Source organism: Anabrus simplex, chromosome 10 (assembly GCF_040414725.1).
Source record: "Anabrus simplex isolate iqAnaSimp1 chromosome 10, ASM4041472v1, whole genome shotgun sequence".
NCBI classification, from domain to species: Eukaryota; Metazoa; Arthropoda; class Insecta; order Orthoptera; family Tettigoniidae; genus Anabrus; species Anabrus simplex.
The window spans coordinates 109,406,479-109,429,682 of NC_090274.1; the positions used below are offsets into that span (position 1 = coordinate 109,406,479).

The 23,204-nt window shown below is 39.7% G+C and overlaps 1 protein-coding gene across 1 annotated transcript in view; it reads left to right on the forward strand.

The window, feature by feature from the left end:
• Nucleotides 1-23,204, forward strand: part of LOC136882297 (zinc finger CCHC domain-containing protein 8 homolog) — a 154,651-nt gene that overhangs the window by 28,244 nt on the left and 103,203 nt on the right. The window lies entirely within an intron of this gene.

Genomic DNA, 23,204 nt, shown 5'->3' on the forward strand with positions numbered 1-23,204 from the left:
TACTAACATCAATTTAGTCTTCGAGAGGCTAATTTTCATACCATACTCATTGCACCTATTTTCAAGTTCCAAGATATTAGACTGCAGGCTTTCTGCACAGTCTGCCATTAAGACCAAGTCGTCAGCATAGGCCAGACTGCTTATTACATTTCCACCTAACTGAATCCCTCCCTGCCATTTTATACCTTTCAGTAGATGATCCATGTAAACTACGAACAGCAAAGGTGAAGAATTACAACCTTGTCTAACCCCTGTAAGTACCCTGAACCAAGAACTCATTCTACCATCAATTCTCACTGAAGCCCAATTATCAACATAAATGCCTTTGATTGATTTTAATAATCTACCTTTAATTCCATAGTCCCCCAGTATGGCGAACATCTTTTCCCTCGGTACCCTGTCATATGCTTTCTCTAGATCTAGGAAACATAAACACAACTGCCTATTCCTCTCGTAGCATTTTTCAATTACCTTGTGCATACTGAAAATCTGATCCTGAAAGCCTCTTTGTGGTCTGATTCCACACTGGTTTTCAACCCACTTCCTTTCAACGATTGATCGCACCCTCCCTTCCAAGATGCCAGTGAATATTTTGCCTGGTATACTAATCAATGAGATACGTCGATAGTTGTTGCAATCCTTCCTGTTCCCTTGTTTATAGATAGGTGCAATTACTGCTTTTGTCCAATCTGAAGGTACCTTACCAATACTCCACGCTAATTTTACTACTCTATGAAGCCATTTCATCCCTGCCTTCTCCAATCTGAAATTAAAAATGAACTTATTAAGTTGTCATTAATCAGAGCATTTAAGTTAAAATATTATACTAGCAAAAGAATGATTGCATTATTGTGAAATACAGACTTGCCAGTAAACGATTTACTTGAAATCTTCCGTGTTGCTATTGTTCGTTTGGGTATCTGATGCGCTGTCCTTGCCGCTGCTCATACCAGTATCCGATTGTTTATCACTGTGCCACGCTGCGTCATTTTCAAAAGCCAAGTCTTTTTTAAACTTTTGGAGACGAGTTCAGGTGGTATAAGGTCCCAACTCTTCATTGCCCACGAGCATAACAAGTCATGAAGGGTGGATGCCTAATATTTCCTGCGTTTGTCAATTGCTGATTGCCGCTCATCATCCTCTCGTAAAATCGACGTAAATGATGTGCATGTATGTCCAGTGGCTGCAAAGTAGATGTTAGGCCACCAGGAATGACTACCTGTCGTGCGTAATTTTCATTCAGAATTTGCTTCACTTCGTTCACAAGGTGACTTCGGAATCTGTCTAAAATAAGCAGAGCACGGGGTCTTCTATCCCACACAGCATTAACTCAGTCTAGCATGAGTTCTACCACCATCCAACCCTTTCTTTGCACTCGTATATGAATTCCATAGGAAAACTGTGTGCTTAAGCATAGTATTCCTCTCGCCGAGAAGCGATAAAGAAAAATATACAAGGCAGCAACTTTCTTCCATCAGCTGTGCATCTTAATTTCTCACTATCGCTGATTTTCATAAAATATACACTCTGTGATCCTTTTAGTGCAATAGTGCTGTTGCAAGGCACATCGAAAATGACTGGAGCCTGGTCAGTGTTACCGATTTGAGAAAGTAAGTATTAACTTTCATGATGCAAACTTCAGACGAATTCTGTGAAAATTTACAATCTTGCCCGTGCAAATCAGAAAGCAACCTGTGACATGGTGTTGTTCTCCTTCATACCGATGGATTGTGTAATTGCATGAGTCTCATAACCCATCCACAACTTGCCTGATGGGAATGTTGTGTTTACGCGTTACCTCCCGTGCCTTCATTTGTAACACTTCATATGGTACACTGCAGCCATTGTTATGTATTTCATTGACGTACACAAACCCATTTTTTGGATACTTCCCTGTTTCTGGACATCGAAATGCGCTTTTAGAATAGTTTGTATTTTTTAGGTCGTGTTTTAATTTCCGCCAGTCACGCACCAAGTTTTCACTCACTGAAAATTTTCTTTCCACGTCTCTTTTACCATGCATGCTGTTCATCGAAGACGATTTACTTTAGCTTGAAGGCCGCAGAATAGTTTCTATAATTATCCATAATTACAGATATGTGCTTCACACATTAATGTGTTGCTATGTAAATTACTGTCCATAAATGTTCAGTAGTATTGTATTCAAAAACAAAATAAAACTTAAATTCTCACGTACGCATGTCTACAGTAATCAAGTCACTCACAAACACACACATGCATGTGTACATCCCAGAGCAGTGGATACCTCTGTGAGACGGGGAACGGGAAAAACCTACATGGAGATGTCCACTGTATGAATTTTAGGCATGACTCTCATTGTGTAATCCCAGGTTCATATTCATTAATCTGTTTCTTTAGCTGCAGGTGACTTTCCAATCGTCTAGCAAGAATGTAATAATTTTAAGCAAATTTTTGACAGTGGAAAAATGGTTATCAGTGAAGAAAGAGTGTATTTTATATAGTCATCTTTATCCACGATTATTGTTTTATTGCCTTTATCTGCTTTGGTAATGATGAAGTTACTTTGTTGAATTTTCTTTTGGAGGTTAAGCAGTAAGTTGTTTGTTAATTGCACTGTTTATTGTAGGTTCTGCCGGTATGAAGTGCATTTAAAGTATTTTCTATTTTATTTTTTCTCCAAATCTAACTACTTGTTTATTAATAAGAAACTTTGTGATTGGTAATTCTGTTTCATCAAAGATATTAAGTTGTTTCTGGAGAGATGATTTTCCCAATTATTATCCAGATCCGTTGGTGTGAAAATAGTGTTAGTGTGAGCATTGTTGAGTGGTGAATTAGGTTGTGTCGAGTTTGGAGTCTTCAAGCATGTTCCATTTCCTAACCAAGGTTTCTTGTTTTTTGGATAGTATAAATTGAAGCTTATAAGTTAAACGTGATAGAAGGGAAGTCCATTCCAGTAGGCAAAGGTATAAAGGGTTCCTAATTGAGCTTCATATAATCTACTATTTAAAAATGATTTCCTTCTATGATGAAATTTAATTTCTTCCCTGATCAAAATTTTATCGGTTTTAAGTTGTCTTACAGTATGTGTCCAGTTGATCTTCTTATGTTTCTTTTGGGTGAATCTAAGCAATTTTGGTGTTATGTTATTATATAAGCATTTTTTTTTGTGAATAAATTGTGATCATTGCCAATTTTTGCAACCTTTATTTTTAAATTCATATGTCGACTAGCCTTCTTTTTTTGCTTGGATGGCATTCTTACCGCAAGATATAAATTTCATGGTTTTGGTATTGACAGCTAACTTAGTTGTATAACAATTTATTACAAAGTTTTCCTCCTACTCAATACAGTAAAGTGTTTTTACATGTAAGATTTAAGAGGAGAAACACGGGATGCCCTAGAGAGAAAAGAATCATACCAGGAGGCACATCGTTCTTAAACATCCTGCCTGGCTCGCTGGAAGGAATTCATGATGGTGATGGGGGTGATGGCTTTAGCTGTTGGTAACCTAGGATTCGTGTTCATTAATTTGGCTGCTTCCCAATCGTCTAGCAAGAATGTAATATTTTTTAAACAAATTTTTAATATCTTTTTGTATTTTAATAGTGGGATCTTATTTTTTTGACTATGGACAAATGGTTATCAATGAAGAAACCAAAGTTATCGGCAACTTAAAGGAATCGTAAAATGGGGACACAATTGATGATCATCATTGATCAACATCTTGATAACAATCCGAAATCAACAAATCACTTGGTCGGAGGAACAGAAATTACAACAACCAGTGAAAATGAAGAACTATTCTGCAAGAAGGAAAGCTCAAGAAATCTTGATTCCATGGGGGTCCTAAGCAACCTATTCGTGCAGAATAATAATAATAAAATATCTTTCAAAATTTACAGGACACCGACACAGACTTTTAATACTATTAAACATCACTACATCCAGGAGCCCATAAAAAAGCGGCATATAATAGAATGATGCATAGAGCCTAACTCTGTTAAGAGGTTTTTCAAGGGACTGCAAAAAAAAAAAAAAAAAAAAAAAAAAAAAAAAAAACTTAAGCAGGAAACTTCTTAAAAGGGGTAATGCCCAAAAACTTATTCTGTACTTTGAAATACATTTGAAATACACAGCCAACAGATTTCCTTCTTTGTGAACAATACTGAAATAGGCTGATATATAAAAACTGCTAACAGAAAGCCACAATATAAAAATTTGATTATCATGACAATATTTTTAGAGATAAAGTAAATTAATTGAACATACCGTATTATAAATATATTTGATAAGAGAACGGAACATATTATATAAAAACGTAGCAAGGTTTGCTTATTTTAGCAGGCAGAACCATTTCCTTCCATGCTTCCCTTTCCTCCGCACTTACACTCTCTGCTTCGCCACGAATTGTTTTGTAAACAATGCCGGCTCGATTTTTAAAGCGGTCCAACCACCCGTTCGACGCGGTAAAAGGTACCCTTAATTTGCATGCGGCTTTCTCCTGCACAATAGTCCCACTGAAAGGTATGTTTAAACTTCGCTGCTGTTTAAACCATATTAGCAGAGCTTGTTCTATTTCATCGTACTTTTCAGATTTAACTTCCTTACAATTTGCTGAAGTATTCCCTGCAGAAGCAAAGATCTCTTCTTTTTTCGCTATAATGCCGTTCAAAGTAGACGGCAGCATCCCCAGCTCCTTTGCCAAAGCAACACGGGAAAGTGTAGACGACTCCACTTTTTTTATAATCTCCAATTTTTTTTTTTTTTTCATTGTTAGTGCCTTTCACCTGATCTCTTTCCTCTGAGTTCCGCTTATTTTCACTTAAAAAGTTTGTACGTTGATATTACAAGTACAGCTAACCTCAGTGACTCCTATTCATACTAATTACGACGCTACACTATGCTTGGCAATCCGTAGCTTAGGCTTACAAGACGCAAAGACAAGACGTGTACTACAGTTTGTTAGCATGTGCTTTCTATCTTCCTCACATCCCCAACACCTGCTTCAAGGATAATGGCAGCAAATGGGAAATCTGGCAATTTATTCTTAGAGATTCTTAGAACCTAGGCCTAAATCGCCCCTGCATTCCTACTGGTTGTCACGGCAACGGGCGTAGTTTCTTACTGTTTCACAAGTACCGAATGGCCAAGCCAATATTGAGTTTATTTTCCCGCTTCAATCCTTTTCATGCTATAGGTAATGAAGAAAAGAAACGCAGGTTCAAAATTTCAGAAATGAGTGCATGGGAAAATATCTGGGGTATTACGTTTGAGTGATAAAGGCGCAGTAGCAACGCTAGCACATCTAAACGTAAACTATTTCTTTCCCCGCGAGAATTTTATTTCATGTCTCCTCATCCATCTGCTATGTTCTAATAATGCGATGTAATAATTACGAGTGACACGATAATACAATGTTTAGCTTGTATAAAGGTAAAATTAAAAATAACTTTCAATTTCATGCCAACATGTGGTATTGCAATGCCTCTGTGTGCCTCCCACCAACACCTAGTTGGCTATCAACATTCGTTCAACTTCGTAAACGATTGGGATCTTTCGGTCGGCTGTTTGGCGGCATGTGTATCAGCTGGCTGCTGGCAAGTCGGCTGTTTCCTGCATAGAGTCGGGAAGTTGTTTTTGTTCATCTCACTAATAATGGACACGGAAAATCTTATCAGTTTAGTTCAAAAACATAATTTCCTCTACGGCAAGACCCATAAGTATTATTGCAACAACAACGTAAGAGAGAATGCCTGGAAGGAAATAAGCAAGGGAATGAAAAATCAAACAGGTTAGAATATTCAATTTTGTGGTAGATTAACAGTAATGTTGTGGACAAATACACTTTACGGTTTTTAATTAATGTTTAGGCCACCTCGATTAATGACTTCACCCTGTCGCGGCCCGCAAATTACTGCATTAAAGTTTTATCAAACCATCCATTGCGTGTTTTATGTTTCCCACGTAGAATCCCGTTCGATTCTATTCTGCTAGATGGAACGGTGGAGTGAAAATTTCGACTGATGGGTTTGATTTGATTCCACAAGGTGAAAGTGAGCATCTGGTGTCCGTGTTGTCATAGCATGACGTCGTATGTGGCCTTGGCAAACCCTCACAGGTTCCATGACTCCAGAGACACACTGCGAGCGTGCGAACGGTCTAACACAGGGTGCAATTTGCGTGGAGATGGAGGGTCCTAACCATGGGCTGGCTGCTTTGAGCGGATGTTTTCTATCTCAAGGGGCTCTAAAATTTGAACTGTTTAACTGGGAAATATCTTTACAACAGAACACTTCAAATGGGAAAAATATACATATATCTTAATACAACTGATCAAGGGACCAAGAATACCACACTTCTTTGGCAGGAAAACTTCCTATGTGGGAACTTCCCGAGTCTCACTGTAAATACTTTCTAAGCCATAGTTGAAAGCCGTGGGTATAAAAGACACTTTATAGACAACATAATTAACAAAATCAAGAATAAGCCTGATACCACTTTTAGTAAAGATCCGAACCTGAAGGAGGGCTATTCTTTTCCTCACAGTCAATAACAATGGCATTTATCATATTGCGAACATCTTCAGATAACACAATATAAAAATGGCATTTAAAACAACCAATAGTAACACGAATCTATTTTTGTAACGCACACTTTAGTAGTAGTAGTAGTAATATTATTATTATGTAAAAAATATCTGTACTTAGGAGTGCACAGAATTAATTGTCTATCTTGTAAAGCTTTCTATATTGGTCAGACTGGTAGGAATTTTACTATAAGATATCAGGAGCATCGAAATGCCATCAAGTACAACCGTTTTTCAGCTATGAGTACACACACAGAGTTCAACCATAACAAGATGTTAAACAATCAAGATTTTGAAATCCTTGTTCTGCACAAAAAAGCCTGTTGCTTATTAGAAAATATTCATCCATACAGCGCAATACAACAATCTAGAACACAGTTTAAATGAAATGATGAAAAATTTAATTTATTATATGAAATCTTCATTGCATTTCTTTGTAAAGATACGCCCAACAACACGTGGTGCCGCTCCGAACGAATGAGGGCTCTACCTTCCCCACTGTTAGTTCCTTTATGTACTTCCCGAGCCCCTCCTTTCTCATCCCTCTTATCACGAGCTCCGGTTCTCTGCACCAAACAAACAATTTAGTTTGTACTAGTCTGTGTTTAGGAGCACGCCATTAGACTGGGCAGTGGAAGGTCAGTTCATTATTCACTATTTAACTCAGCACTCCACCTTTTTCTTCTCTTTTGTAGACATTCCTAATTCTGCAATGGTCATTGCCGTTTTCAGTTCCATATTGGCAGCTAACCACATCATTATACAAGTCACACATTAGAAATTGTCCTCCCATTAGCCGATATTCATTTCTTTGACAACATTACTCAGGATACTAACCTAGTGTTAACATAATGAACTTTATAAATTGTAACCTTCAATTTTACTATTATCCATTTAGACCATGAACTCAGATCATCAAGGTAAGGATAGTGAAACGTATGTTGGTGAACATAATTTTAGTTGTTTTTAATTATTACCATGTTTTAGTAATACACAGTTCAAAAAAATGAGGGGTACATGTTTTGTAACATCTGGTATGTGAACGTTAATTTGGTAGATGAGGTTCCAATGGTCGTACAGCATACCTTGAGACCTTAGCTACTCAGGGCATGTCAAATCGAAGTTATACTCCATCTGCAGGCTTAGCCATGCATTAAACTGTCAGGTGACCCCTCAAAACAAAGTAAATAGCAGTGCGTCCGTGTGTCGTTATGAGGTACACAGACTACTGTGGTCATTAGACCACATGTAAATCAGCACATCACCTGAGACATCTTAACGAGGTTCAAGTCACAAGTGCCGTCACTTTGATCCAGGAAGGATGGACTTTTCATTGTGTTGCTGTGTATCTCAATGTGTCTCAGTCAGTTATTCAACGCTTGTGGAATCGCTACGTTGAGAGGGGCCAGTTTATTTATTTACTCGAGTCAGAAGCATACAATAGAACTTTTTTGATTTGATTTTACATTACAATATTGTAACAATATAACAGAAGGAATTTTACGCATATATGCCAAAAATGGTATTAAATAGTCTTTGCCCAGAAGCGAGCAACTGCGACTGCATTTCCTTGTGCCTTGAGCAAATCCTCCTCGCTCCAAGAATCGGGGCAACACGAGCACTGACACAGATGCTTGGTAGTCTGCACCTCATTGCATTCACATAGTGGTGACACATCCAGATATTCCCATTTCACTAAGTTGTCCTTAGACTTTCCAACACCTGTTTAGTGATCTCCATGCGATCCAGTCCAAGTTGTGTCCGGTTGGTAAGCATTCAGCTAGTTTTGTTCATGTTTGAAGATGACTTGTTCTGACTGCCCACAATTTTTCTCTGGCTTTCTTCGGAGATGTGTTTAGTGGAGATGTTGACTGTAGGAAGCTCCTCTAGATTTCATTCTAGGCTTTGGTGAAGTATGTCTGTGTAGTGGATGTAGCTCATTTTCTTCAACTTTTTTCTTTCGGCATTCGCGGCAACTTCCCGGCGTATATCAGGAGGAGCAATTCCTGCCATACAGTACAGTTTGTCAACTGGAGTTGGCTTCAAACATCCAGTCATTAGTCTCGCAGTTTTATTAAGTGCCACATCTACTTGCTTTGCATGGACGGATTTATACCACACTGGGCAGGCATAATCACCGGCGGAGAAGCAAAGTGCCATGGCAGAAGTACGGACCACCAGAGGTTCAGCACCCCAATTACTACCAAGAAGTTTCTGAATGATGATGTTACAGGCTGACACCTTGTGTTTGATGTTTAGGCAATGCAGTCGGTAGGTGAGGGACCTGTCTAAGGTAATTCCAAGGTATTGGGTGTAAAAGAGTGCTCCAATTCAGTGCCTTCCAAAGTCACTTTGTTTTCTTCCTGCCTCTCTGTTTTGAAGATGGAAAGCACTAACCTGAGTCTTTTTTTGGGTTTGGCTTTAGGTGGTTCTTGTTGTAGTAGTCAGAAAAAAAAGGTTTCTAGAGCTCCTGTAAGCATCTGTTCTGCTTCTTAAAAATCACTTGTCTGTACCGTTAAAGCGAGGTCATCAGCATATATGAAACTTTTGGTGGCATGAGGTCTGGGCTGATCATTTGTATAAATGTTGAGTATTGCTGACAATACACTCCCTTGGGGTAAACCATTCCTTTGGGTTCTCCAACGGCTCTGACTTCCTTGGAATTCAACGTAGAATCTTCGGTTATGCAATAAGGTGGCAATTATTCTCGTGAAACCGAAGTCCAGGGTCAAGCTGTAGATCTTGTGAAGCATTATGCGGTGTTGGACTGTATCATAAGCTGATGAGAGATCAATAAATGCCACTCCAGTGATCTGGCCCTTCTCAAACCCATCCTCTAAATGTTGTTTTAAGTGGGTTATTAGTGCTGTACAATTTCTCTGGGGTCTGAAGCCTGCCTGTTCAGATATGAGTAAATTGTCAATCTTTGGTGATAGGCGGCTCAATAGCAGCCTTTCAAATATCTTGGCACAATGAGGTGGGCCGGTAACTCTTGGGGTCAGAAGTTTCTTTCCCAGGTTTCAAGATAGCAATTATCTTAGTTTTCCTCCATATTTTTGGAATCTTGTTCTGCCTTAAGCAGTTATTAAAGAGTTCCACAAGCCATTTCAGTGTTGCTGGTCCAAATTTCTTTATTTGCTCTATTCTTATATCATCTAATCCAGCTGCCTTGTTGTTCTTACATTGTTGTATGGCCTTTTGCAACTCATTTTGTGAAAATGGCTTTGAGAGCTCATTAGTTTCCAGATGTTCTTGTCTAAATCTTGGGTCCTTTTCCTTGTTTGTCTGTTTTACCATTTTTCAAAAGCTGTTGAGCTATTTGATTTGGAGAAATGTTTGCATGGGTTTTCTTTTGCGTTGGGTCATTACTTAGATTCACAATTAAGTATTTATTTATTTTCCACCTAGTCGATACAATGATTGCTGATTTTATGGGTCATTACTTAGTCAACGTAGTAATCTCCATGCCATATAGCTGCTTTTGCTCATGTCTAGCCCTTCTATCGTTTCTAACTACCGAGTTTTCTTACCTTCCGCCACAGACTGAGTAAGTTTTATAGCAGCATCTGATGTTTGTTTGCTGAGTTTAATGTACTCTTCTAACAAATAATGTTGTCTTTACTGAGTCCTGGAATGTAGTTGGTACGGCATCCACGTGGGATAGATTTACGAGATGACTCCTGAACGGCTGCTATAAATTCATCATATGCTGCAGGACATGGATGTATTTTCAACACAAGGCTGTCTAGTGCCTCAGAAAACATATCCCAGTTTGCTTTCTTGAAATTGTATCGTCTTCTGAATGGAACTATTTGTGGTCTTACGGCTGCAGTAATCTGACATACAGTAGGTCTGTGTTGGGTATTCGGAATTGGGGAACCAATACTCTTGTGGCATTGTGAAGCTGCGTCTTCACTGGTGAATATCAGATCAGGATTGTATCCTCGATTCCAGCGTCCACTGTTAAAAGATGGTTGTAATTTACTGTCATTAATTAAGCGTAAGTTGTTGGATTCAGCCCATTGCATTACAGCTTCACCATTTTCATCATCATGGTCATATCCCCAATCATTACTATGACTATTGAAATCTCCTAAGATGAACTTACATTTTCTGATTGTGGAAATTAGTTGGTTCCTTAAAGATGAATTTTGTATTAGGTGGTTTGTGTACTGAGGTGACTGACTACACAGTTGTTCAGTTCAACACACAGGATTTCAATATCACCCTCCTCAGTACATGCTGTAGAAAGCACCGATAAGCCATGTTTAACAAATACTGCACTACCATATTGCCGATGGGGTGTTTCAATTACAAGGTTCATGCCTTGTACCTTAGGTCTTCTATGATATGTATCCCTATGGGCCTCCTGGATACACAATATATCACACTGGAATTCTTGACACAAATTATGGAGGAGTTCCTCTTTTGGTCCAGATATTCCTTCTATATTTACTGATATAATGTTCAAAGTTGGTCTTGAAAAAGACCTTTTGTACGAGAATTGATAATCTCTACAATTGCTTCTGGATTTGCCGTCAGCATATTTCGTAATATCGTCTGACGTTGCCCAGGGTACGCCCGATTGCTACTCATCGTATTGTAATTGTATAGTAGCAGTCTTCGTGGAAGCTCCTTTCGCGTACCCCAGGGGCCAGTTCACAAGGAGGGTTGGACAAGGTCGTGGACTCATGACAACCCCACAGGATGACCGATATCTGACCACATGTGCGTTGCGTCGTTGTTCAGCAACAGCCAGAGAACTGCAACAAGACCTCAGAAGGGTCACTGGAGTCACAGTGCCTGACCGGACAGTAAGGAACAGGTTAAAAGAAGTGTCCTTACGACCCAGACGTGCTGTTTGAGTGCCCCGTTTAATGCAGCAACATCACGCAGTTCGCCTTCTGTTAGTCCATACCCACATCAACTGGCAACTTCGCCAATGGAGACCTGTGTTGTTCACAGACAAGTCCAAATTTCCCCTGACACAGCGTGATGGACGTCAACATGTATGGAGATGCCGTGGTGAGCAGTACATGCCAAATGTTGTCCAGGAAGGTGACCGATTCTGACAAGGTTCTGTGGTAGTGTGGGGAGGCATCAGTATTGATGGCCGTACGGATCTTGTCATCCGTGGTAATCTTACCGCTGCAGGGTACATCGAGCAGATCCTGGTACAGCATGTGTAGGTTGCTGCATACGGTGTTGTCCCTGAATTCGTACTGGTGCACGGCAATGCCAGGTCTCGTATAGCGCGTATCACCAGAGCTGTCTTGTGAGAACTGGACATTCAAGAGATGGGATGGCCAGCAGTGAGTCCCGGCATTAATCCCATCGAGCACATGTGGGATAGGCTTGATTGAAGAGTTCATGGGCGTCCTGTCCCACCACAGACTCTCCAAGACCTCGAACAGGCTCTCAGCGTGACTTATACGGAGCATAGATAAGAAAAGTGTTTTTCCACCAATCAATACACAATTTATTTTAAATAGATTAAACTAGTACCGGTTTTGGCTCTTTAACGGCCATCATCAGCTAGTACATGATTTGTTTCCAGCCATTAGACAATTCACAAGTTGTTATTGTATTAGACATCCGGATGTCTAATGGGGGATGGAAATGTATACAGTAGCATGTAATTAAAATATCAGTAGTCAAGATAAAAAGTTACAATAAGTTAGAACATGAGTATGTAGGACATATTATATGGACATATATCTTATATATCTTGGATCACTCATCACAACTGATGGTAATATCGATGCAGATGTCAAGCATAACATCAGTGTTTGTTGGATGAAATGGCAGTCTGTTACTGGTGGTCCTGTCCGCCTCCATAACATAACCGTTAGTGTTATTAACCCTTTCCGGGTCACAGCGCAATATATTGCGTCTCACAGGAAGTTTCACAGCAGTTACGGCGCAATATTTTGCATGTCGAACTTCCGAGCATCATATCTTCGCTTCTCTTTGACTTCCAGCTATGATTGAAAAATTTGTTGTATCTGCCATCTATCGGCTACATTACGGAAGCTTGCGCAAGTTTGTATTCTCTTTGGGAGCACTGTTAACTTTCATTTTTTCATGTGATTGTCTACCACACTTGGGAGTCAATGCGGTCTGATAAACATGGCTGCTCGCAGGCATGCAGAAATTTTGAAAGGTGATGAAAAAGTGTTTGAAATAATGAATGATGAAAGTGAGAGTTCAGATTTGTGTGAAAGTGATTTAGAAAGTGTTGAGGATATTATACCCGAAGTTTTAACTGTCGACAATGAAGGTGTAAGTGACAGTGGTGAAGAATTACAACCAGCTACCGCGAAGAGGAAGAAACGAAATGTATCAAACTGATCACCAGGTCTGGGAAAAAGAAACAGGTAATAATAAATGTTTACCTACTGATTTCGGCTATAAGCCTGATCTAGCCAGAATCCAGGATCGATCTTTGACTGAGAACTCTCCAGAAGTAGAGATTTTCAAAAGACTTTTTCCGCATACCTTAGTGGAAAAAATAGTCATAGAAACGAACTTGTATCACGCTCAATACGTAGAGAAAAATTTGGTCATTTCTCCCACATCCCGAGCGTCAAAGTGGACTGATGTTACTGTCGACGAAAAGTATTTATTTTTAACAATAAGTATGCTAATGGGTCGTGTAAACAAACATAGCTTAGAAGAATACTGGTCTACCGATCCTCTCATTTACACTCCTGCATTTTCACAGTTCATGTCCTGTAATCGGTATAAAGCAATTCTACAGTTCCTTCATTTCAGTGACAACAACTTCCAACCTCAAGGTGACAGACTATATAAAATCCGGCCTATTATTGAGCACCTGAAACAAACTTTCCCTGCCATATTTCAGCCTTTTAGAGATTTATGCATCGATGAAAGTCTAGTTCTATTCAAAGGACGCTTAGCGTTCAAGCAAAACATTCCCTCAAAAAGAAGTAGATTTGGTGTGAAGTTGTTTGTACTTTGACTGTGAGACTGGATACATTTTAGATATTATTGTATCTACTGGAGCCACAACAGGACTTGAAGGTTCACTGATTGGGTTTTCTGCTTCTGTTGTCCACTCTCATGAAACCATATCTCAATCGGGGTCATACACTTTATATTGACAATTTTTACAGCAGTCCAGAACTTCTAGAAGCTCTGCATGTACACCGTACTCATGCCTGTGGAACAGTGAGGAAAATCAGAAGGGGAATGCCAGGGTCCACAACAAAACTACTAAGAGGTGGGGTAGAAGAGAGGCATACCTCAAATCTTCTTGGTGTCAAATGGATGGATAGAAGGGAAGTAAATATGCTCACAACTGCTCATACTAGTGGAGTGGTTGATACAGGCAAGACTGAAATGCCACAGGACAATGGAGAATTATCCCAGTGTCTGCTCAGGACTACAACCGGAAAATGGGACCAGTTGATCCACCTATTGGAGATTATAATTCTGAACAGCTTCATTTTGGAAAGGGTTTGGAAAGGGAATAAAGAGACCTCATAAGGCGTTCAGAATGGAAGTCATCCGATCACTAGCAGAGAATGCTCCTCCAAGAACCACACCACCTACTGGAGGCCGACCTTCAAATTGTTGATACACCTGCAAGGTTAACCCAGCAACATTTCCTTTCTGTTATTCCCCCAAACATTGCATCTGGGAGATAGTAGGTTCGAATCCCACCATCGGCAGCCCTAAAAATGGTTTTCCGTGGTTTCCCATTTTCACACCAGGCAAATGCTGGGGCTGTACCTTAATTAAGGCCACGGCCGCTTCCTTCCAACTCCCAAGCCTTTCCTATCCCATCGTCGCCATAAGACCTATCTGTGTCGGTGCGACGTAAAGCCTCTAGCAAAAAAAAAAAAATTCCCCCAAACCAGCCAGGAGGTAAACCGCCATCCAGAGTGTGCCATGTGTGTGCACAGACTGCAAGAAGAGAGAAGACCAGGAGGACAATTTACCAGTACAAGGACTGCAACAAAAATCTGTGCCTAGCCCCATGCTTTGAGGAATATCATACCAAAAAAACCTTTTAAGCAGGTAAATTGTGTGATATTGTTGTTTTCAATTTCATTCATCTGTATTATATCTAGAGTTTGTGATTTTTAGCATTTGCGATAAATGCGAAATATGTCGAAACTTTGTCAGTGTATGTGCCTTCATCTTATATGACCCTACGAGTGGTTTTTAGCGATGTCGAATTAGCGATAAAATGCAAAATTGATTCAAAATGCGAAATTATACAATTTATGCGAAATAGATGCGAAACTCGCAGTTTTATACGAAATAAAAATACATCTTTTTAAAAATGATGCATTTTTCTTAAAAAATAAGATATATGTTATTTATTTCAGGAGAAATTAATTATTACGGCGCCCATTGCGATCGTAAAGCGGTAACATGCTTTGACGGACACTTCCGTCCTGCTGCATGGAACATTTATAAGTTCATTATTGCAGTTAGCTGGTCGGAGAGATTTATTCTCTTTGTTTTGTAGCCTACCCGATTGATGTCGGATGATACCTGAAGCTATTTTCTCTGTGTAAATAGTAATTCTGAGCTGAAATACGGAAAATAAAAAGCACCTCATTTTGCAGCTTGTTGTAAACAATCATGGCGGCATTCAAGCGCGGCATGGATGACTTTATTCGTAACTGGTTTGAAAATAGTGATGTTGAAAGTGGAAATGATTCTCTGGAGAGTGAAAATACTTCTTCTTCAACTGACAGTGATGAAAGTGATTCCGATTTCAGTTCTGAGATTATAGTGCCAATTGAAACTACGTGACAAAACCAGAATGCAACAAGAGCGAGTGAGAAGTCTAGGTTTTTTTTTTGCTTTACGTCACACCGACGCAGATGGGGCAGGAAAGGCCTAGGAATGGGAAGGAAGCGGCCATGGCCTTAATTAAGGTACAGTCCCAGCACTTGCCTAGTGTGAAAATGGGAAACCGTGGAAAAACATCTTCAGGGCTGCCGACAGTGGGGTTTGAGCCCACTATCTCCCGGATGCGAGCTCACAGCTGCGCGCTCCTAACCGCACGGCCAACTCGCCCGGTGAAAAGTCTAGTAAAATGATAATTGGAATTATGATCTTGTTGATAATAAGCCTCTTTCTGTAACATGTAAACCAGTTTTTGAAATTCACTCTATAGTGGGGAGGGGTTGGGTAATAATCCGAAAAAATGGACGTAGGGAATGATTTTCTAACCCCACAGTTCTGGGATCACATTACTAAGGAAACCTCTACATTTCCTGCTAATTTATCTGCTTCCCTTGAACCCAGTAATTACGAACGAAAACATTAGTTTCCTGTTACTATAGACGAGCTAAAAGCTCACTTTACTTTGTGTATTCATATGTAGCCTACGTGATTAATCAAATTTATGTTAAAGTGATGAAAAAATAAATGGTATGTAAGGGATATTTCCTTTCACAAGTAATGGTAGGCCAAAGGGTTAAATCATTCAATGTGTGGAATTTCTTTCACTGGCTAAAGAGCACTGCAAGGAACAATTAAACAAACAGCAAATACACTTTCAAGCGCCACGTTCATTCTCTTTGTGTGTTGATCCTTGATCATAGTCAGTTATTCTTGACATTGGTGTTGAGTAGTAGTTCTGTTTGAAAGTACGGTAGCGATTTATTTTATTGTCTGGTAGCCATGGATAGAAGCGAAGTGACGATCAAACAGCATGCCAAAAGTCACAAATCGGGACATTTTTATGTAAGCGATACAGATGGCCTATATTGATGTGCTGACTCTGCAATCAAAGACTTGAAGAAGAAAAGAAATGTTTTGCAGTCCTTCCTTTGCCTTGGCAGCCCTTCTGTCCATTTGGGCTTCTACGAACAGTGTCGATGTAGAGTTGTTTTTAGCAAGTACAACATAATTGTGACTGATAAGCGGTCTCAAATGAAGGACACCTTTTAAGCAATTGGCATGTTGTACTTTAATCATCATTGGAATTCCTCTTCCTTGTAGGTGTGTTGTACTGTGATAAATGAATACGTTCAGAATAGTATTTTTCACTTTGAAATTGTGTTTGCAAATTTGAAAATAAGCATATTCGTGTGTGTGCGTTAATACTTCTTGCAGTCTTATGTTGATGTTTGTCTTATTTTCCATAGCGAATTCAAAACTGCATGATGAGCAATGTGTGATTAAACAGTATGATTTTACTCCCAACTATTGTGTGTGCAGTTTAGCAAATTATGCCTATTTTTAATCAATTTGCTACAAAACGCTAAATTTGAGACGTTTAGATGCTACAAAACGCTAAATTGGAAAATCAAAACGCTAAATGTCTGATTTTTAAATGCTATAAACCACGAACTCTAATTATATCCATTTTTATGAATATAGTGTCCCACGAGTGTGTTTTGCTATTTATAGAGAGGTTTATTAATGTGCCTGTAAAAACCTAAATTGTGGGGTATGTCAGCATTTAAAAAACCTGACCTTGAAAGGGTTAACTGCCATCCTCGGAGGCCCGGGTTCGATTCCCGGTACTGCCACAAATTTAAGAATGACAGGAGGGCTGGTATGTGGTTGAAATGCTACATGCAGCTCGCCTCTATTGGGGGTGTGCCTGAATAGAACTGCACCACCTCGGGATGAGGACATGAGTTTGCAGTTTGTCTGGTTCCATGGCTGAATGGTTAGCTTGCTGGCCTTTGGTTCAGAGGGTCCCGGGTTCGATTCCCGGCCGGGTCGGGGGATTTTAATCTTCATTGGTATGGGTGCTGCCTTCATCATTAGAATTCTTCATAGGTAGGGCTTCAATCTCACAGACGCACAGGTCAACTGTATACGGCGTCTACGCGAAAGACCTGCACCAGTCCTCTTCATAGGCCACACGCCACATTGGTGGTCTGTGTGATAAGCGGAAGCTAGTCAATTTAAAGGGCAAAGTGTACAAAACTACTGTCCAGCCTGCCCTCATGTATGGCTGAAGAACAGTGACCAGCGAATGCATATCACAGAGTCACCCTGTGTGACGAAGTGTGCAACGAACATGTGCCCATCAGCGACAAGATGGAGGATAAACAGCTTCACTGGTACGGTCGTGTCAGAAGAAGAAATGAACTCCATTTGGTACAGAAAGCTCTTGCCATTGAAGAGCTGAAGAGAGGAAGTGGGCATCCTGAGGCAACACGGAAACAAACTGCTGAGGCAGCTGTAAGGAAAAGTGAAGTGCCATTAGATTTGGAACATCGGTCATACTCTCTCCGAGTCAGACGAGCCGACCTTGAGTGAGCTCAGGAGTGCCCGTTTTATGGGTACCTATTTGGCCAGGAAAGAAGAAATTCACAAGTGTTGAATCTGGTGGTGGAGCATGCTTCGTACCTGGCACTTCCAGGAACTATTGTGGAGCCTGTGGAGGATTGTCCTGGTTAACATTCATTTCTTCCCAGTTACTATCACTATCAACAGCATTGTTATTGCTATCACTTGCTTGGTTATATACAGTCATATTCTGTGCAGGTAATTCAGTGTCTGAGGCAGAATCAGCACTTGATTCGTAACACACAAGATTGGAATCACTGTGCACGAAGTCTGAGAGTTCACCACTTGATTCTCTCTCAAACCATCCTTCCTACACTTCGACGCCATGCTTTTATGAGTCATGCCTAAACATAACATCGCTTGAGTTTATCGATAGACAGAAAACAACAGAATGTTGCCTGAACATGGTAGCTTGAACTCGCTTTAATGGTCATGTCAAGATTCGACACCATTTTCGGTCAAGAAGCCTCTCTAATAATAAAGAAATGAAGCATCTCTCATAATGATGGTGGCAAGTTTTGTTCATTTTTTTAATATCGCTCACGATGACTCTGGCACTAAGAGAGTAAGCGTTGCACTCACAAAGATGTGATCCATATTGACACTATAGGTTCATACAGTGAAATAAAATGGCATATGGCTTTTAGTACCGGAAGTGCCCGAGGACAAATTCGGCTCGCCAGATGCAGGTGTTTTGATTTGACACGCGTCAACATCCTGCGCATTGTGATCACGAAATGATGGTGAAGATGACACATACACCCAGCCCCCGTGCCAGTGGAATTAACCATTATGGTTAAAATTTGTGACCGGGAATTAAACCCGGGACCCCTGTGACCAAAGGCCAGCACGTTAACCGTTTAGCCATGGAGCCTGACAAACTCAGTTACATGTAAGGATGGACTGGGTGGTTGATTCAGAAAATGACATAATTAGACTTTTTGATTGGTGGAATATGACATCATTAGGTAGTAATCTAATTGCTTGAAAATAATGGTAATGATGACTTAGAAACAAAGACAATCACCCAGGCTGGGCCACATACTCAACAGAAGTGACTTCTTGTGACGATACATTAAATTTAGTTGATATGGTTGAGTCTTGGTTAGATTATTCTGCTGACAATTGATGAAGCGGGAATTCAAACTTAGAAAAGGGCAATGCTCTTGTCATAATAATAGTAATAATAATCGTCTACTTTACTCGTTTCTGAGTAACTAACTTCTTCCTATAAATTCACTTCTGTCTGTCGATGTAATTTCGATGACAGAAAAGACCAATCCTTCTGTGGAACAAGCATCCACACAGATTGCACATAATTGTTGGAGGAGGGCGTGGTTGTACTGCACAGAGTTTTCACACTTGTCTCCTCTCCTCTTCACGTCTGCAGGTAAGGTTTAAAAAGTCCTCATCAGAAGCAGCTTTTGCTCTTCTGCTAGTATTATTCACTTATATTTCCATTTTTAATTATTAAGAATATTTAGCAGCAGCGCACGAAAGGACAAGGACAGCACTAATGGTACAATGGGTGTGTTGGGAAGAGAAACTTAATGCCCATTGAAATGCATCCTGCAGTCGAAGGTAGAGACATGCTATAGTTTGATCTGTACTCTCATGGTTATCAAAGATCCTCTTAACACGTTCACTGCATATTTGTAGAGCATGACACATCCAGCAACCTGAGCAAGATATTTGTGTGGAGTTCTTTAAAGTTGTAATTATTTGAATTTTCAAACATTGGTACGGCAAGTTATATCGAACGTTTGGACTTATGCCACTCATGTGCCTGGTGCGTGACCCGCACGATGGTTGAAATCGATAGGTAATACTGGTTATCGGGTGGATCGCGCAGGCATGCGTCTAGATTGCTGTGCATTATTTGCCGCGGATAACAAACAAATGCATAAGTGTGATTAGAAACATAAATATATTCATATTTACACTTCTCTATTATACAATTTTATGTCACAATGTCTTTATCATTGCAAAATTGCCAACTGCTGAGGCGTTATTTCTTCTGTCAAAGCGCGCCATTTATTGGGTGGACCTCGTGATGCTGAAGGAACTGCATTGTCGGCCAAATGAACAAATTATAAATAAAATATCATAAACATCATGACTTGGTCAAAAATGATTACTCCAAGTTCTTTTATGTTACTCATGAATATGATGCAGGAATAAATGACAGTCATATCACTGAACTTATTTCAGGTACAGTAGTGGAATTTATTTCGAAAGTGGAATCACTCATAATTCTCTTGAAGTCATGATAAACAGAAAATACAGTATCTTTACCTCGTGTTGAAGTTGTCTTGCTGCTTTAAGATCCCAAAAAAGAATGATGATGTATGATGAAAAATGTGGAGAGGATGAGAAACTGAATACGCATGCTTAAATCTGGCTACGGATGATCCTGCTAGCAGATTGGACTTACACGTTATGCAGGTTGACGAGGAGAGTCTTCATTTTACAAGATATTAGAATCATTCTGTGTTGACGGTTTTCACTTTACAAATTCCTATTCAATACATACATATCTCCATCATTAGATGGAGTGAAAATCAATTCATTGGAGCCATCTTCAGTGAATTTTTTTTTACCTAATTGATGCTAAAAATATATTAAAACCTAATGAAGAAAAGAATGAAAACAAATGAGACAAGACGGAGACAAACAATAAGTGATTATGGCGAGGTTGTGCACCTCTTAGTTTAAATTAATCACTCACTACTGATCTGCATTTAGGGCAGTCGCCCAGGTGGCAGATTCCCTATCTGTTGTCTTCCTACCCTTTTCTTAAATGATTTCAAAGAAATTGGAAATTTATTGAACATCTCCCATGGTAACTTATTCCAGTGCCTAACTCCCCTTCCTGTAAATTAATATTTGCCCCAATTTGTCCTCTTGAATTCCAACTTTATCTTCATATTGTGATCTCCTACTTTTAAAGGCACCATTCAAACTTCCATAATAAAAACTTGCAGTGTGTTATAATTAAAAAACAGGACGAAATCACTGTGTTAAAAATTCAAAATGCCAGTCTGTTTCTGTTGAGTCACCATCACAAATAGTTAAAAGGGGAGCGAAAAACTTGAGAAACTAAGTTTGAGAGGAAACACGTGCTAGGTGAAATGCATGTGACACACAGTGGAAAACCGCCAATGAAGTTAAAATTTTTTTATAGTTACACTTTCGAAAAATCTGACCTCAATTTTAGTGGTCCCGTTCTCAATGATTGTGTCCAATGTTGGCTAGGTGTGTTTTCACTGACCCTTGGCGAAGTCCAATTATTTAGTTTGCTGGGTTTACTGATTTCATCCCCCATGACTACACGAAATGTTCTGTTATTTATAAGATGAGCCAGACTCCTACATGGAATCACTTTAAGAAGTTTGCTGATTACACCTTCTCTCCAAACTGTGTCGTAAGCTGCCTTTAAGTCAATAAATGATAGTGAAGTCTTTAGTCCTGCTGGAATCCTGCTTCAGTGAAGGTAGTTAGTGACAAGACTTGGTCAGCACAGCTTCTTTGTGGCCTGAATCCTGCTTGTTCAATAGGGATCATTTCCAACACTTTTGTAGCGATTCTATTCAAGATTAGCCTTTCAAGTAATTTATAGCATACACTGAGCAATGCTATTGGTCTATAGCTCTCTGGTGCATCATTAGGCTTTCCTGGCTTTAGGACTGCAATTACCTTACTCATTTTAAATAAGCAAGATAGATTACCTGTTCTAAGAATCTAGGTTAGAAACCTAGATAACCATAATTTCGTATTTGCTCCACAATTAATTAGAAACTCAGGATGAATCCCATCAAATCCCGGTGCTTTACCAGTTTTTATGTCTTTTAAAGCTGCCTCAATATCTTGCACACTAAATGGTATAGTGTATTCCGAATCGGGGGCCTTGTGGACTTAAGACTGGTTAATTGTTTTTTGATGTTGCTTGTATGATTTCTGTCTCTCTGTGATCTAGACATATCAACTATATGAGCTGCAGTTTTGTTTGGAGTGACTGCAGAACTTTTTCGAAAGATGGGAGTGGCCCCACCAAGCTTCCGTAACAATGACGATGCCTTTCTGCTTAGTTCTCTTGTAATTCATAGATGTTGCAGTTTTAGTCCATCTTTCTCTTCAAGCATGAAGCAGTTCATCCCCGATTTCTTGTTCACCGCTGGCAAGGAATTCTTGGTATAACTTTTTATTTGCATCAGTCCAGCCAGGAATATATTCCTTCCTATAGCCTTTAGGAAAGAATATTTTTTCTGTGGCAATTACAGCACCCACAGATCTCTCATAATTGTTAGTTGTTGGTGGTATCCATCTAATATATTTATCAAGGTCACACGAGAACGCTTTCCAGTCTGCTTTCCTGAAGTTCCATCGCGGACGAGGATAAGAAGTTACCAGGGGTATTTGCATTCCAACCTCAAGACAAATAGGTCGATGTTGACTATGTGGGAAATCTTGAAGTACTTTCCGTGATGTGAGCAGAGGTTTATTATTCTGATCACTGGAAACAAAACATAGGTCGGGGTTTTATTCCTGTTTCCATACAGCAGATCTAAATGTTCCTCTATCTTTTGCATCAAATACAAGATGAATATTATGTTCCTTGGCCCAGTTCATGAGAGTTTCTCCATTAGAATCAGTGACTGTTGAAGTCACCCAAATAGATGGTCCTGTACCTGAATCATCTGGAAGGGCCATGGTGAAGGTGGAGGCTTGTAGATGTTTATGATGGTGACATCGCCAACTTTGATGACAACGGTATGTATGTCGTCTTTTGAGCTAGCTGCGAGCAATGAGGCATTTTCAATAGTACTACGGACATACGTAGCTGTACCATATGCATGGTGATATGTTGCACCTACGATATCATACCCCAATATTAGCCCTCTCATTTGTAATTGGTATTCATCCTCAGTATGTGTTTCCTGAATGGCAGTCACATAGATTTTTCCATCTCATAGGATTCTTGACAAGTATTGGCATTTGGATTTCCTTATGCCTTCTATATTTAGATGAAGGACTTTAAGTGTAGGCTTGAAAGTCTTTGCCTGTTGGTTCTGAAAAGAACCGTTTGAATGATATTTCATTTTCATGTAAAATAGCCAGGAGATCACTAGGATAGTCTGGCAGCCTGATCGGTGTTGCTCGCTTAGCACCACCCAGGGAGCACATGTAGGGTAATTTTAGGTTAAAACCTACACACGTGAGCATTCCTCAAGTTTGACTATTGTTACTCCATCTAATGATGGAGATGTGTATGTATTGAACAGGAGGACATATTATATATCCTTTGTAAAGAGAGTCTTTCTTACCATGCGGGAAATATCTT